The 15,867-nt window shown below is 44.4% G+C and overlaps 1 protein-coding gene across 1 annotated transcript in view; it reads right to left on the reverse strand.

Annotated features, from left to right (window-relative positions):
• The window catches only part of Capn8 (calpain 8), a 76,581-nt gene that overhangs the window by 35,340 nt on the left and 25,374 nt on the right, over nt 1-15,867 (reverse strand). The gene's annotated exons all lie outside the window — the stretch shown is intronic.

Consider the following 15,867-nt stretch of genomic DNA (forward strand, 5'->3'; position numbering starts at 1 on the left):
TTCAGTGTCTGGTGACGGATTGCTCTCTGTTTCCAAGATAGCACTTCATCTCTGAGTCCTTACATGGCAGAAGAATGGAAGAGCAAAAGGGCCCATCCCCCTTCAAGCCCTATTATAAGGGCACCAATCCCTTTCGTGAGGGTGGAGTCCTCATGAATTAATCACTTCTGGAGGCCCCCACCTCTTAATACTGTCATAGGGGGGTCTTAAGTGAACTTCTCATCGTGTGAATGAATATTTCATCTTACTGGCCCAATGTTGCCTCTTTTCAGATTCACTACAGATCCCTAGCCTAGAAGTCTGGGTCTTAGGTTTCAGCATATGAATTTGTGGGGGACTCACACATTCAAACCACAGTGACATCACACAACTCCTTTCTAAGTCAGGTAGTCAGATTCTCTTCCTTTCACCTGAGACTCACATGTAGCAATCGGCTTCTGGGGCCTCACTGAGAGCTGTCTACACAGATGGGGAAATTCTCTGCTCCTTCCTATCACTCTCCTCCCACACATGCTGACTATTTCATATCTCCCAAGCACCCAACCAGTGCAGTGGGAAATGGAAAGAAAGCAAAAGGGAACAAAAATGAGTCCCTTTGGTCCCTTATTGGCAACTCTGATAAATTTGGTTGGCAGGGGACACTGAAGCTGTGTAGCTAGCCCATAATGTGTGCATGTGAGTGAGAGTGTGAGAGAGAGTGCGTTCCTTGCCCCTTGGGGCCTTGGGTTACAGGCACTGGCTCTGTGTGGTCTGTCTAGAGCACGGTCCTTTTATGTTTCAGAGTTCACCGTGAAAGCATTGATGGTTTCTTTTAATACTCTTGAGATATTGATTAGCATTAAATCATCATAATTTGAGGCAGAAAAAATAAAAGTCAAGAGAGGTTAAAAATCCTGGAGCTTGCTGTTTGTCACTTTGAATATTTAAGTAAACTCAAGAGCAAACAGAAAACCCCTTTCTGGGCAAGTCAGGACCTCCCAGGCCAATGGCCCTGAGTGGCACTTTCTGGGAAGGTGTAATTGTCCCTTCGTGTTGATTTCAAACAATTAAGAACAGGTGCCAGATGCTGATTGCTTACCTTAACATCCTATGGGGGACCTATCATCTTGCTCCTATTTATGAATATGCTTATTGCACACCAGCCTCTGGGTTCTCAATGTCCTTAAATGAACTTCTCATCGTGTAAATGAATATTTCATCTTACTGGCCCAATGTTGCCTCTTTTCAGATTCACTGCAGATCCCTAGCCCTAGAAGTCTGGGGTTTGGTGAATGAGTCCCTGTTTTGCCTATTTTCATTTGTCTCCACTGGCTCCAAAATCCAGTCCATGTATCTCAGCCTTCATCTTTTCCATGGAAAAAGTCTGAACCTTCTCTGTGTGTCTTCAGATAGAAGAAGACAGTTCAATGTTCTGGAGGCCATCCAGGTCCTTATCTAATCTACATTTTCTTTCAACCCTATGGCCAAAGTTGCATGCATGCTCCAGGTGAGGACAGAACTGGTTTTGTTCTGTTTCTCAGATTCAGGCTGTCTATGCAAGTAGTTAGTAAACCATGGCCCCAGGAGCCACTTCTGAGGATCCACAAAATCTCCATCACCAGGTCATCCAAGAAATCCTTTTTCTATCTTACCTTATCTTTTTCATTGAAGTAGCTCATGATTTGACCCCAAACTAATTCCTTTCCCCCAACCAGTCTCATACCTTCAATCAATTTCCTTCCTCCTCCTCCTCCTCCTTTTCTTCTCTTTCTTTCCCTCCTCTCTCTCTCTCTCTCTCTCTCTCTCTCTCTCTCTCTCTCTCTCTCTCTCACACACACACACACACACACACACAAACACACACACACATTTAGTTTTTGAAGGATTTTCTGACCCAGGAAGCAACCTCCTCCTGCCTCTCTCTTCACCAGGTTTCTCTTTACCTGATGGCATCAGAGCTTCAAGGTAACCCTAGAGATAGAGTTGGCATAGATAACAACCATGGCTTCTGTTGCTTCTTACCACAGAAGCCTTGAGTAGGGCAGTACCTCATTAAAAAAGCAACTTCTGCAGAGTGAATGAAATAACATAGTGTCCTCCTCCCTCCCCACTCCTCTCAACCCAGATTGCATCCTATGATCACCTATGAGCATGTCACTCCTCTGCTCAAAAACCTGCAACTGACCTCTATTGCTTAGGAACAAAATTAAAACCCCTGACAGGGCATCCAGACCCATCACAACACAACTCCACCTGCATCTCCAGTCCTTCTCCTTTATACCCCCAGCATGAATCTAATCTCCCAGTCAGCCTGGAATATGCACAGAAAGAGCCCTGGTTTTTTGGGCTGCCGTGGTTTTCCTCATTTGTTCCCTCTGTGTGCAAGGTCCTTGCTGCAACTCACCAGCTGAATCTTACCCATTATCCATGAGGCCTTCCCTGAAGCCTCCCACCCTCCAGATAAAAGCCACCTCTTATTTTTGTGTGTCCTAAAGACCTTATTTAACCTTCTGTTGCACATTTACCATGAACTGTCTCAGATGACAGTTAGTACCCAGACTGGACTCAAAACTCCATTCACATATCCACTCCTCACTGGTGAGTCCCTTGACCCTACCCTGGTTTTCCTTAATGGCCTCAAACCCTCCCTTGTCAGAGCTCCCCAGCACTTCCCAAGGTCAACGATGGCATCTGATCATTGCTTTCCCATTTCTTTCTGATCTCTTCTGCAAAGCAGGGATGTGAAGTCCATAATTGTAGCCTTCCCAGAAGGTGGCTGACATATAGTGGGGACCCTGTGAATACTTGATAAATTTTAAAAAATAAGCAAATGACCAAACAAATTGATGAATCATAACATATTTTGCAAATCTCCTACAGCTCCTTATATACATTTGCACCTGAATCTCCCAGGTCTGAGGTCCAGTGAGGACCTGCATTGAAACTGACAAGTTCCACCTCTCCAACATCAAGGTACTTTGGTGTCTAAAGCTCTGAGGCAAAGGGAGATAAATAAGGGAACATGAGTGCAGATGCACAGTCCTCTGGGCATGTTCAAGATGATGGCTCTACAACATCTCTGAAGCAAGTAGCTCCTCAAAGAGCCCACAGCAGCTGCAAGCCTTCTTTAATGGGTGTGGCCCTGGCTCCCTTCTGATGTGAACTTGATTCTCCCAGTCTGAGCTACTTCCAACAGCCCATCCAGAGCACTCCGGAGACATCATGATTCAAGATGCAGCACCAAAATATCCCTTGGATGCTGACATCAAACAAGGCTGCCCAGCCAGGGGAGAGGTTAATTTTCTCTTCATCTACCTCATTCCTGACATTTCACAGCCTTCACCAGGCTGCTGCTACAAGCAGAGGCCCTAAGGAGATGCTGTGGGTGTGTAGACATTTGGATCTCTGCCAGTTACTATGTAACGTGTGAGTGGATTGTTGGGACAAGATGCTTTTTCCAAGGAACATGTCCAGATGAATGTGTTCCCATTCAAAGGGTCTTCTTGGGAAAATAAACACTTATTCTGTCGCTCAAACAGTTTAGAGACTTGTTTGAGGAACTGCTTCTAAGCTCATGGCACATTAGTGGGTTCTTCTCCAAGGGGAAATAGCCTTGATCTTTGAGCATAGTTTTACTTTCTGAAAGCAGGCAAGAGGATTTGGGATCCAAGTTTGGTGGCAAATAAGATAGACCAAAAAAAATAGGAAATATGGACTAGTCTCTCCTCCCCAGACACCCCTCAGGTAGGGCTGGCCATGGGGTAGAGGTCTTACCCATGAGCTTTAAGCAGATATCTGAATTCAGGAAAAACATCTAATTTCCTGAGGAAGTGGGACAGACTAGCTGATCAAGACATTTTGCCCATTACCCTTCCCCTTTCCTTCCACCTAAAAAGTCTGCCTTAGGCCTGGACATCACACAGCCACCTTGCAATCCCAAGGTTGCATGTGCAGGATGACAGTCAACACACTCGGGAGACTAGAGTAGAAGCACAGTGTGAGCCAGGTCTCCAAGGACATGAGCTACGTTAGCCCCGGGCTAAGCGCATATAGACTCCTTGTTATAAAAGAAAAATTAGCCCTCTATTTGTTCAAGCCACTAGCAGCTGGGTTGTATGCTGCTTGCAGCCAACATTTTCCTAACTGATCAAATGAGAATGACTATGAAGGGATTTGGTGTGCCCCATAAACAGGTTCAGAGAAAAAATTCCACATAAGGAGCTCTTTCTAAAACACTGGAAATACGCCGGATACCATGGTGCGTGCCTGTAATCCCCAAGGCTCAGGAGGCTGAGGCAGGAGAATCACAAGTTCAAAACCAGCCTCTGCAACATCGAGGTGCTAAGTAACTCAGTGAGACCCTGTCTCTAAATAAAATACAAAATAGGGCTGAGGATGTGGCTCAGTGGTCAAGTGCCCCTGAGTTCAATCTCCAGTACCCCCCCCCCAAAAAAAAAAGAAAAAAAAATGCTGGGAATGGCAGCAGTTGAAATACACACATTGTTCCATGCACTGGGTTGTATATGTTCTGGGGTTACTAGATCTGGCTGGGAATACCTGTATCTGCTCTCCAAAGAGGGAGGGTCACAGCATACAGCACTATAGAATATAAGCATTTGCATATGGGACCTCAAACAGCTGAAGTAGGGAAGAAGGCTGCCTAAGGAAATCCCAGGGCTCCCTCAACCCCAAAAAACATATATATGCTTTGCAATACAGAAATGATGCTCTTCTAAAGGACACAGATGTCTTAGTTGTTTTGCTGTTGCTATAACAGAATACCTGAGACAGAGGAGTTTATAAAGGAGATGAGTTTATTTAGCTCGTGGTTCTGAAGGCTGGGAAGTTCAGATACCAGCAAGTATCTCATGCTGCTTCAACACATGGCAGAAAGAAGAAGAGCAAGTGGGCACAGAAAGAGGAGAGAAAAGAAAGCCCATCTCCTGCAATAACAACTCATTCTCAAGAGAAAGCCATTAATCCTTCCCTCTTAACAACCTCTGAAAGGCCCCATCTCCCAACACTATTACACTGGCAAATAAATTTCAACAGGGGGCTTGGTGGGAACAAACCCTACCCAACCACAGCAGTTAGAAAGCAATTCTGAGCCTATATTGGTGTGGCGGGGGGGCGGGCGGGTGCACAAGTGGGAAGGCACACAGTGTCAAGGAGAAGAGAAAGAGGAGTTTGGATTGGGGCATCTGGGATTCCTGTAGCCCATCTGGGTGGGTCTAACAGATGAGATGGAGCAGCAAAGACTGTTCTGTCCTTTACCCAACACAGACAGTGAGCTAGCGGCCCCTCGCACATGGCAAGAAGTAGCAGCTTGGATAGAAATAGAGGTTCCCTAGAAGGCACATTGGGGAGGACCTTTCTCAGCACTGTGGTCTACTGAAGCAAACTTCAGCTGCAAAGTTTTGGGAAAAGGAGCAAATGCCAGGAGCTGCTTTAGGAAAGGAGTGGGTTTCATCAGAGTCACAGGGGCAGGTACCCAAGGACACAGAGTTACCAGAGCAGGAACCCGAGGGCTCCAGTTGACTCTGCTCTGGTCACTGGTTAGGAAGAACTTTGTGTCGCATGGTAATTCTCAAAATCAAAATAGGAAAGCCATCCAGGTGTGACATTTGACAAAAGAGACCTAATGAAAGAAGAGGGTCAACAGAGAGGGAAACTGGTTGTAGGCAGCTTTGGGTCCCATGAAGAAAATAACTAGAGATAATAAATACTTCCCAAGATTTAGGGGTACTTTTTTGAAAGGGCAACAGAAAAAAGGGACTTCTAGAACCTTTTCACAATGACTACAGTGAAGGGATTAATCCCATTAGAGGGAAAACAAGACAAGACAAGGTTATTTACCTTATCTTCTCAAGCTGTGTGAACTCAGGAAAAAATATGCTACCTCTCTGAACCTTAGTTTATAACCTATATAATAGAAGCAACAATAATACCTCCTGTGAGGTATACTATGCCATCAAATGAGACCAGTGATGGACAGAACACCGTAGGTTCTCATTAAGTTACTGCTCTCAAAGTGAAGAAGACCAAGAAGAAACCACCAACAGCATAGGAGGCAAACACCATTCCAATGTGGGGCCATGAACACCAAGGTTTATCATCTGGGTCAGAGTTTACACACAGATCCAAGAAGATGAAGACTGGGAACTGATCATTGGATTTAGCAGTGTGGAGGACATTAGCGACTACAGCAGAGAGACATTTACTCTTTACCATGTATCTAAGTGCTCTACATTTGTCCCAGCTCCCTTTCATGGTGATGTGACTAGTTCTGGTCTTATACATAATGAAGAAAGAGTTTCATGCCTGGGCCAAAGCATGTAGAAGCCAGCACACAACCCTCCAGCCCTCTCGTGCCTGGAAGGTATCTATTCTAGATGGCATAGCTTCTTGGTGTGGGCTGCCTGGGTACCTGAGTCACTGCTTGGAAGACAGTTGCCTTGGAGAGTTCCAGAACCCAAAGTAAACCAAGGTAAGAAATAAATCTTTAGGTGCAAACACATTAAAAATAAATTATTGTTACCATCTTCTCATTAGTAGGATAATCATGGTGTCGAGTTTGGGCCACTCACAGAATCATTCATTGAGCAAGATTTAGGCCAACGAAAGTCAGCGTGAGGTCTTCTGGGTCACTGACCTCCCGGGAAGTTCTGAGAAAAATGTGAACTTTGTTCTTCCAACTGCTTACTCTGCTTATATGTGTAATGAGTTTAATATTAATTAAATTTTTAATAATTTTTTCTTCCCCTCAAATAAGAATCCCCTAGATCACCTCATACATTGTAGCAGGGAGCTGCAGGACTTCTGGTAAGGAGCAGACAGACCCTATTCACAACAATGAAGGTGTTTTTCTCCCCTGTTGGAAAAAAAACTTTACTATCTACCAAGAGACAATCATTCTGAATGAAGATTAACTTTTTTATAAAGAAATATCTTGGAATGTGATGGACATCAGTATCCAAAGTATGTGTTTGAAGACACGAATTGGTGTGAACATACTTAAATACAAACAGAGATATGAAAAATTGTGCTGTATATGTATAATAAGAATTGTGATGAATTCCGCTGTCATTTATTTTTTTAAAAATCAATTTAAAAACTTTTTTAAAAATTAAATAAATAAAAAGGAAATATCTTAATTCAAATTTACACATTAAATTAAAACTTGAAGTCAGGCACAGTGGCATGTGCCTGTAGTCACAACTAGTCAAGAGCCTGAGGCAAGAAGATCACTTGAGCCCAGGAGTTGGAGAGAAGCCTAGGCAACAAAGAGAGGCTTCATCTTGAAAATAAATTTTAAAAATAAATAAATAAAACCAAAGCTTGAATATTTGAACATACCATGTTATTATAAATGGTGGGTGGCAAGAACTCTAGATAGAGCTCAAGAAAATTTCCCAAACATCAAAGGAAGAAGTTCTACCATCTACCACCCAGTTGGGCTAGGGCAATGAGATTGGTTGCCAAGAGACCAAAGAAGTCACCAAGATGGGATATGAGATTAAAGGGTTTGTTGAGAAATGCTTACTGGGGAGGTCCAGAGGTAACGGGCAGGACAGGTGTATCTCTGCAGCACGCAGTGCCCTGGCACCTCACCACAAACTAGCAGCTCCCATCCCTCTCCATGCTTTGCCCAGGGACAGCATTCATCCTCACCAGTCACACCAGAGAGGGGGTTTATAGGTTAGGTTACAGAAGTAGCAACCACTTAGCTTGATTTGTCCCCTTGTGTGACCAGTACCCCATTGAGCAACCTGGTGTACATGCAGCTCTCCACCAATAACACTAACTTGCCCTAATTTCCCAGCATGCATGAGAGTGAGCTGGTGTCCTGCTAGTTTATCTGGGCAATCCTGACCCACAACTGCTCTCCTTGTTTTCTTGATTCATCCATGTTCCTGGGAAATAATGTAGCATTCCAGGGACATGGTGTCTTTCTGCCCTCCTCCTCTTTATGGATGATAAACAAGTGGAATTGCTTCTGGGCCACAGGTGGAAGAAGAGAAAGAGGAAAGGAAAGAAAGAAAACATTGGAACCTCTGCAGAAGCCCTTCCCTTACCTCAAGGATGAATAATGACTAGAGTAGAAACAGCGGTAAAACTCCAGATGGTTTCAAGAGGAAGCTCAAGCAGAGAGCCCTTGTGCCCTACTACCCACAGAGGAATCCAGGAGCAGAACAGAAATGGCAATGTGAAGGAATGAGGCAGAGAGAAGGTGAAAGAAGATTTACAGCACCTCAAGTCTGCCTCAGCCATCATCTGATGACTGAGCAGAGAGCAGGGAAGAAAATGGTGGATTAATCCTTTTGCAGGGGCTGTGAGGTAGACTCCATGAGTCAAGCACTGAACAGAGAGGGTGATGTGTCATGTCGGCATCCCTAATAAGCACTCAAGTTGGGGTGGATCTGCTAGGGATGGTCCACTGGACCATGACAAACCAGGAAAAAAGTTCACACAATACACCAGCCACATCAAGTCACACCAGTTAGCAAGGACCCAGGACAATACCAGGCTGCACATAGACCAGCTGCCCACTCACCATTGCCAGAAGGACGTATATCCAGGCACCATCTTGGGGAAGCAGGGGGGCGGGGTAGAAATCCTTTAAGAAGTGAGCAACCCATATTAGCCCATGTGTGCTACTATTATAAAATATCAAACTGGATGTCTTATAACAACAGAAATTTATATCTCACAGTTTTGGAAGCTGGAAGTGCAAGATTAAGGTGCTGGTTCCTTGTGATAACCCACTTGGTAATTCATAGATGGCAACTTCTCACTCTGTCTTCACATAGTAGAAAGGATATAGTAACTCTCCATGTTGTCTTTTTTTTGGAGTGGGGGACTGGGGATTGAACCCAGGGATGCTTAACCACTGAGCTACATCCCTAGTCCTTTTTTATATTTTACTTAGAGACAAGGTCTCACTGAGTTACTAAGTGCCTTGTTAATCTGCTGAGGCTGGCTTTGAACTCACAATCCTCCTGCCTCAGCCTCCTGAGTTGCTGGGATATTACAGGCATGCACCACTGCGCCCCGTATCCATGATGTCTTCTATAAGGGACCAATCCCATTTACAAGAGCTCCATCCTCATGTCCCAATCACCTCCCAAAAGCTCCACCTCCAAATTCACTGGATGTTGAAATTTAATAAATTAAATGGGAAAGCAACATAAAAATTCCACTTACAACACCCTCAAAAATAGTAATAGAAGAAAGACTTCTTATCCAAAGGAGACAAAAACCTGAAACAGGCAGAGTCACAATACCTTAACAGGCAACTCTGTGTCTTCCTCCCACTCATGGCCAAAGGACATGGGGGGCCCTGGCAAGCTGAAAATAGTTGAGAAAAATAAAGAATCCTTCACTGATTGCACATCTGAATGTAACATAGAGATTTTGACCCTGTTAAAATAAATGCTTGTGTTTTTCTTAATCCATCTTCAATATTTTATCACAGCTAAGAAATCCTTTGCCTACTCTACGTGGTTTTATGCACAGGGCACTAATTTAGCTCTGCTAAGCAATCATAGAAAGCTCGTTCCCTCCCTCCTGTTGGTGAACAGCATTTAATTCAAGCCTTCAGCATTTAATTCATGCCATTTGGGCTGCATTAAAGCACAGGCATGTTTGGTTATTCTTGCTCAGCTAACACAATTCCCTTCTCTCTGACTAGACTGGAAGTTGGCTGGGGGCAGATGACAGATTTTATGCTTCTTATAGACCCCAGCACAAAATTTTTACTGAGTGAATTCACTTCAAGGTGAATGTGTCAGGAGTGATTTGAAAATTCATACCTCAGATACCAGCAAGAAAGTCTGATGATTTGATTTAGCCCCAGAGTTGAATTGTGTCCATGTACTTGTGGTGGATATCTCAATCAGGGAAAGATACAGCTGCCTGTGTTAATACTGTGTATGACTAGAACCAGATTTAGAATTTAGAGCTCCTCTCTTGGTGCATAAAGCTGCAAGTCGATCCAGCTAGAACAGAATTTCTCAATCTCAGCCATCATGATGTTGTGGTATGACACATTGCTCACGTGTTCATGGTGGTGCTGGTGTAAACACACCTGCTGCACCTACATATGTCAGTCATATGAAAATATAGCATTTAAAATTATGTACCGTACATACAGACAGACATAATACTTGACAATGATAACAAATGTTCTCATTACTGGTTTATGTATTTACTATCCTGTAATTTTTATTACAGGGTATGCTCTCTACTTATAAAAACAATTTATTGTGAAATAGCATCCCAAGTTATACTAGTAGAAGCTTCATACATCTTGTGTTTACTGCATCTCTCCATGGCATCACAAGGTCACATCGAGGGACTCACTTACACCAGGTTTGTGTAAGCGCACTCTGTGATGCTGGCCTATGGACAGATTTCTCAGAGCTCATCTCTGTCATTAAGGAGCACAAGGCTGTGTGTATGGTCTCCTGGTAAGTAGAGAGGACGCTGGGACATAAAAGATACACTTGAGTATATATGTAACAGTAGGCATAGTATTTTTGGAGCACCTCTTGAGTATCTTGATTAAGATTCCCTGTAAGTAAGTGAGCCTCTCTCTTTCTCCACCCCATCTGCCAATAAGATTCAGAGAAATGATACTGGAAAGAGCAGGACGGGTAGGATTCTAAACTTCAGAGCAGGGAGGAGGTGCCTGTCTGGGTTGAAGTGGGCACAGAGGAACAAGGACCTCTTGGCCCCTTATCAACTGGGACTCAGAGAAAACAACTCTAGAGAGAAGTCCTGCATAGGCCCGGGCATCTTCCCACAGGGTTAGAAAAGTGGGAATCATGGCTGGACAGAGATACCAAGCTGGCTCTCCAGAAACCCCTCAGTTACCCTGTGGCCTCAAAACAGGAAAAGAGCCGGGTGCAGTGGCACACGACTGTAGTCCCAGGGGCTCAGGAGGCTGAGGCAGGAGGATCACAAGTTCAAAACCAGCCTCAGCAAAACCAAGGTGTTAAGAAATTCTGTGAGACCCTGTCTCTAAATAAAATACAAAATAGGGCTGGGGATGTGACTCAGTGTTCTAGTGCCCTGAGTTCATTCCCCAGTACACACACACACACACACACACACACACAAAGAAAAAGACAAGAAGTCACCCGTGTGATGCCAGCAGGGGACACCAGCAGAAAGCCCAGAGTGGGAATTAGACCAAGCACACCTCCGCAGGCAGGGCCAGTCCTGCGGGTGGCTCCCCACATGCCCAGCACCATCTTGGGACAAGGAGGAGAAAGGCAGAGGGATATGGGATTCATACAGGACAATTATCCCAAAGGACCTGAGTTACTCTGAAATCCGTTTAAACTATTGAATTAGACAAAGTTGTAAACAGATTGGACTAAATTTAGTTTGCCACTTCCCTGGCCAGGGCTCCTAAGGAAGATGAAAGCAATTTTAGATCTCAGACCTGTGCTCCGTGCCAAAACCAGGGACTAGCGGAGCTCACCGGAGATGTGCTTAAGTGACTTCAGTAAAGTCTCCCCCCAAAAGCAACCACCTCTCTGCTCATAATGGAAAATTTCTTGGCCTTCCCACATCCAGAGCAAAATAGGATCCTCAGCTCTTCCCAGAACCACAGATAGGGCTGCCGCCAGCACCTCAGGCTCTGCCTACAGAGGTCTCTTTACCCCCCTCCAACAGAAAACATGGAGCCAAAGGGAACACTTCTGTGAGCAGCAGCTCACAATTGCAAACGTGAGCCCCTGCTCTGGAGCCCTGCCCTGCCCTGAGCTGTCTACCCTGTTAACACCACCTACTGAGTCAGCTTTAAAGCACCAGCTCTCTGTGGCCTCCTTTAAGCCTGCAAATCTACTTCAGGTTAATGAACCACATCTAAAAGTTGCCCACATACAATAAATCCTGCTAAAAAAAAACGGTTTCTGGACAAGGTGAGTTCTACAAAAGGAAGATTGGGATGGGGCAGATATGTTCTAGGCTCAGCCTTCACCCTCCCAGAGTTTCTCTGAAATCACATCAGCCATCTGCACTTATTATATTGAGCCTGCCTTCCTGTTCTGGACACAGGTAAAGCATGTTCTTAATACCCATTGCTTCATGAGTATAGCTGAGCCCCTAAGCATTCAAGTGACCACCCAAGGTCAGAAAGTCAGTGCCAGAGCCAGGACCAGTCCAGCAAGGTGACAAGTGGCTGCCTCATCCATACCCTGCAGGGCCACTCAGAAGCCAAAGTAAATGTGATCATCACCAGCTGAAAGACATGCCCTAATCCTCCCTGCAAGGGGAAACAAGAAATTCCAGGAATGGTCCTCATATCTTCCACCCACATGTGTCTTCTCAGCCTCTCCTCATCTTCACTTTCCAATTGCTTCTGAACATACCCTCTCCCCACCCCTCATTAACATTGGGCTCACCCTCTGACCTACCTCATATAATAGCATCTACTTAACATTACAGTAACTAAGACAGTCACTGCTTCTTAAAGTTGTTATGAAGATAAAAATTAGATAAGATGTATAAAATGCTTAGCTTAGTGCCTGCCACAGAGAAAGCCCTCAATAAACCTCCTCATAATTAGCTATTATCACCCGCCCACACAATTAACCCAAAACTCAGGGGGACACAAACAAGTGGATCAGCAAACATTTATTGTCTACTACCTTAAGAAAACAAAAACAACAATGATAGCAGGAAGCTGCGGGTGCCTTCTCTATGCCACCCACGTTTGGCATAAGAGCAGGACTGCTATCCTGTTCCCAGCCAGTACCCTCTGCCCAGGCCTCCCCCTCCAGCAGCCACACAATTGGTTTCTTGGTTGCTCAAGTCTAAGAGCCATTCTGATTCCTTCTCCCTTCTAATATCCAGTCGCTCCCCAAATGCTTTTGATTTTATTCCTAAATAGCTCCAGAATCCCATCCTTTCAGTCCAACACCATGGTCACTGTCTCCTCTCCCTCTGGGACTATAAGAAACATTCTTTCTCCAAATATTCATTATTCAGGAGACGTAATAGGAAGCTGCAGAAAGAAGCAAAGTTATCATGACATGAAAATATTCATGAGTTTGCAGTCCAACATCCTTTCCCACTTAACATTAGTAACTTGTAACTATCAACCATTCCTGCTGTACATGCAAATACAATGTAAATTGGTCGAAACGTGGCTGATATGGTTTGAATGCTTGTGTCCCTCCAAAATTCATGTTGAAACTTAATCCTCAATGCAACAGTATTAAAAGATGATTAAGCCACGAGAGCTGGGCCCTCACAAAGGGTTTGACAGAGGGAGTCTGACCTGCTTTTACCCTCTGCCTCCTGCCTTCATCCCCTCCACAGGACACAACAACAAGGCACCATCTTGGAGGCAAAGACCAAACCAAACCAGCTGGCACCTTGGTCCTGGACTTCTCAGCCTTCAGAACTGTGAGAAATCAGTTTCTATGACTGACATATTACCCAGTTTGTGATTATTTGTTATAGCAGCACAAACAGAATAATTGTGACTCTGAAAATTTTGCTACATTTGCAGGATTTCATGAGTTGATGAAAGTGACATTGGAGTTGTGCTTCACTGCCACTGACCAAGGAGAACTTGACAGAATTAAAACGGTTACAGCTGAGGAAGAGAAAACAGCAAGACTACTGAGGATCTAGGCAGCTTTGGTGATTGGCTTGAGCATCAAGGATAAGAGAGAGAGCTCCTTGGGAAAACTAATGAGTCTTTGAATATTTTCATGATTCTGCTTCAACAGTCAAAAGAGGAGGGTGCTGCATCCTGTTATCTTGTAATGTTTTCAAACCCAGTGTACCCATCCCTCAAAAAAGTGAAAAATTGATTCATCCTCTGTTCAAAGAGCTAGCCCAAACCAGTAATTATTACATAAGTTTGTCAAAATATACAAGATTTTTTTCAAATTTTCTTCTTTTTATTTTTGTACCAGGGATTGAACTCAGGGGCACTCAACAAATGAGCCACATCCCCAGATCTTTTTGTATTTTATTTAGAGACAGGGTCTCACTGAGTTTCTTAGGGCTTCACTAAATTGCTGAGGCTAGCTTTGAACTCACAACCCTCCTGCCTCAGTCTCCCGAGCCACTGGGATTACAGATGTGCACCACTGCACCCAGCTCAAAATTTCTTGTATCATTTTTCAAAGTAATACACTAATCGAATATTTTTTTTAAATTGCACACTAAGAAATTAGGTCTTCCATTTTACATTGAGTGCCCCCCCATACTGTTAGGGAACAGACAAATGAGGATGGTGGGAACATGAGGTTAAGAGAATAAATCTATAAAATGGGCCCATTGTGCTGACCCCCACATGCTTTCTTTTCCAAGAAGCAATTTAGCTGCAGCCCTGCCTGGCCTCAGTGGACAGGATATGTCACATTCCTCAACAAACTACCTGTTCACTGAAGAAGAAATGCAGGTCCAAAATAATGTTGATAAGAGGAACACAAGTTACCCTGAAGGAGGAGAATTTTGTGACCAGATCCTGAAACTCTGGGAGATAAGGATAGTTCCTCCTAACCATACAATCTGTAAGAATGTATAGTTAAGAATCTAATTAGAACTTGTCAGCATGGGCCAAGGTGGACCTAGAGTTGCCCTGACAGTGGGGATTTAAAAGTCCCCTGATGTTACCCTGCTGTCAGTCAAAAGTCAAAAGGTGGACCTGGGCAGGACTCTCTGGAAACTTCTCTGGGATCTCCAGTAAAACTAGAGTGCAAGGGAGGCACATTGTCTCTCTCCTGTCTGAGAGGATCCATTCTCTCCCTCGAGAGTATATTCTTTCCCCTTTCCTCTTCCTTCAATAAAGTCATTCCTATTACTCTAAGTGACACGTCTGAAATCTTTCTAACTTGATTGCAAGAATTGGTGTTTGAAGAGGAGGTCTTCACAGTGTTTCAGTTTCTCAGAAGGGCCCAGCTCCATAGCAATACCAGTTATCCTCAAATAATGAGGGTGTTTTGGTAATGCAGCTGTGTCCTGCCTGGTGTTCCCAAGGTCTACGCAGCAGCAAACCTGGCTATATACACCCTGTCCTTGGCAATAAAATCCAAAATTCTTCACACAGCATCGGGGCCCCTAGTGATCTGCCTGCTGCCCCCTGCACCCTCAGTTTTGCAATCCCTGCCCCCTATTTGCTGCAGCCCTGCTACCTCTTTGCAAGTCACCTTTGAGGACAGACTCTTTCTAGATGAAGGACTTTTATTCATATTTCTGCTGCATGGAACCCTTTCACCCAGCTCCACCAGGAGAAGAGAGACAGCACCTGTCTTTTGTCCACCGTTTCCAGCACAAGGAAGAAACTTAATCAATATTTAAATAATGAAGGAGCTGTGAAAGTTCTTCCTGATTCTGACAAATGAGTATGTCAGATAAACCACATGTTCCTTCACTCTTATAAGCATCTCACCACCAGCCTGGATCCCCTACCACTCGACACCTCCTGCTGGAGTTGTAAATGAGCTTAGCACACCTTACTGAAATGCCATACTGATTTTATGGCTGCATTATAGCAAGATATCATTGTTCTAGAAGCAAGACATCAGAAGTCCAGAAACCCCAGAGGGCCCAGGTGCCATGGGCTTAGCAGGGAGTGAGGTATTGGGGTCACCCTGGGAGGAAAGTTACTGATACAGTTTCAAAGATAGCCCCAAGTATTACTGGTAATTTTCTGAGCAATGGCAATGTGACTCACTTGCGGCAACTGTAATTTTTATATCCTCAAAATAACTCTTTCCAGCTGTACCACATATAATAAAGCACACTAAATAATCCACTCTGCTGCCCCCCACAGGTCTCCTTGCGCTGCCACTCCTGGTTCCCATGACGACCCAGAAGGGGCTTTTCAGACCTGACAGCAGACCCACAGCAGCAGGGGGG

Source organism: Marmota monax, unplaced genomic scaffold, assembly GCF_021218885.2.
Source record: "Marmota monax isolate L192 unplaced genomic scaffold, Marmota_monax_Labrador192_F-V1.1 WCK01_AAM20220418_F8-fsc00153, whole genome shotgun sequence".
Lineage (NCBI taxonomy): Eukaryota > Metazoa > Chordata > Mammalia > Rodentia > Sciuridae > Marmota > Marmota monax.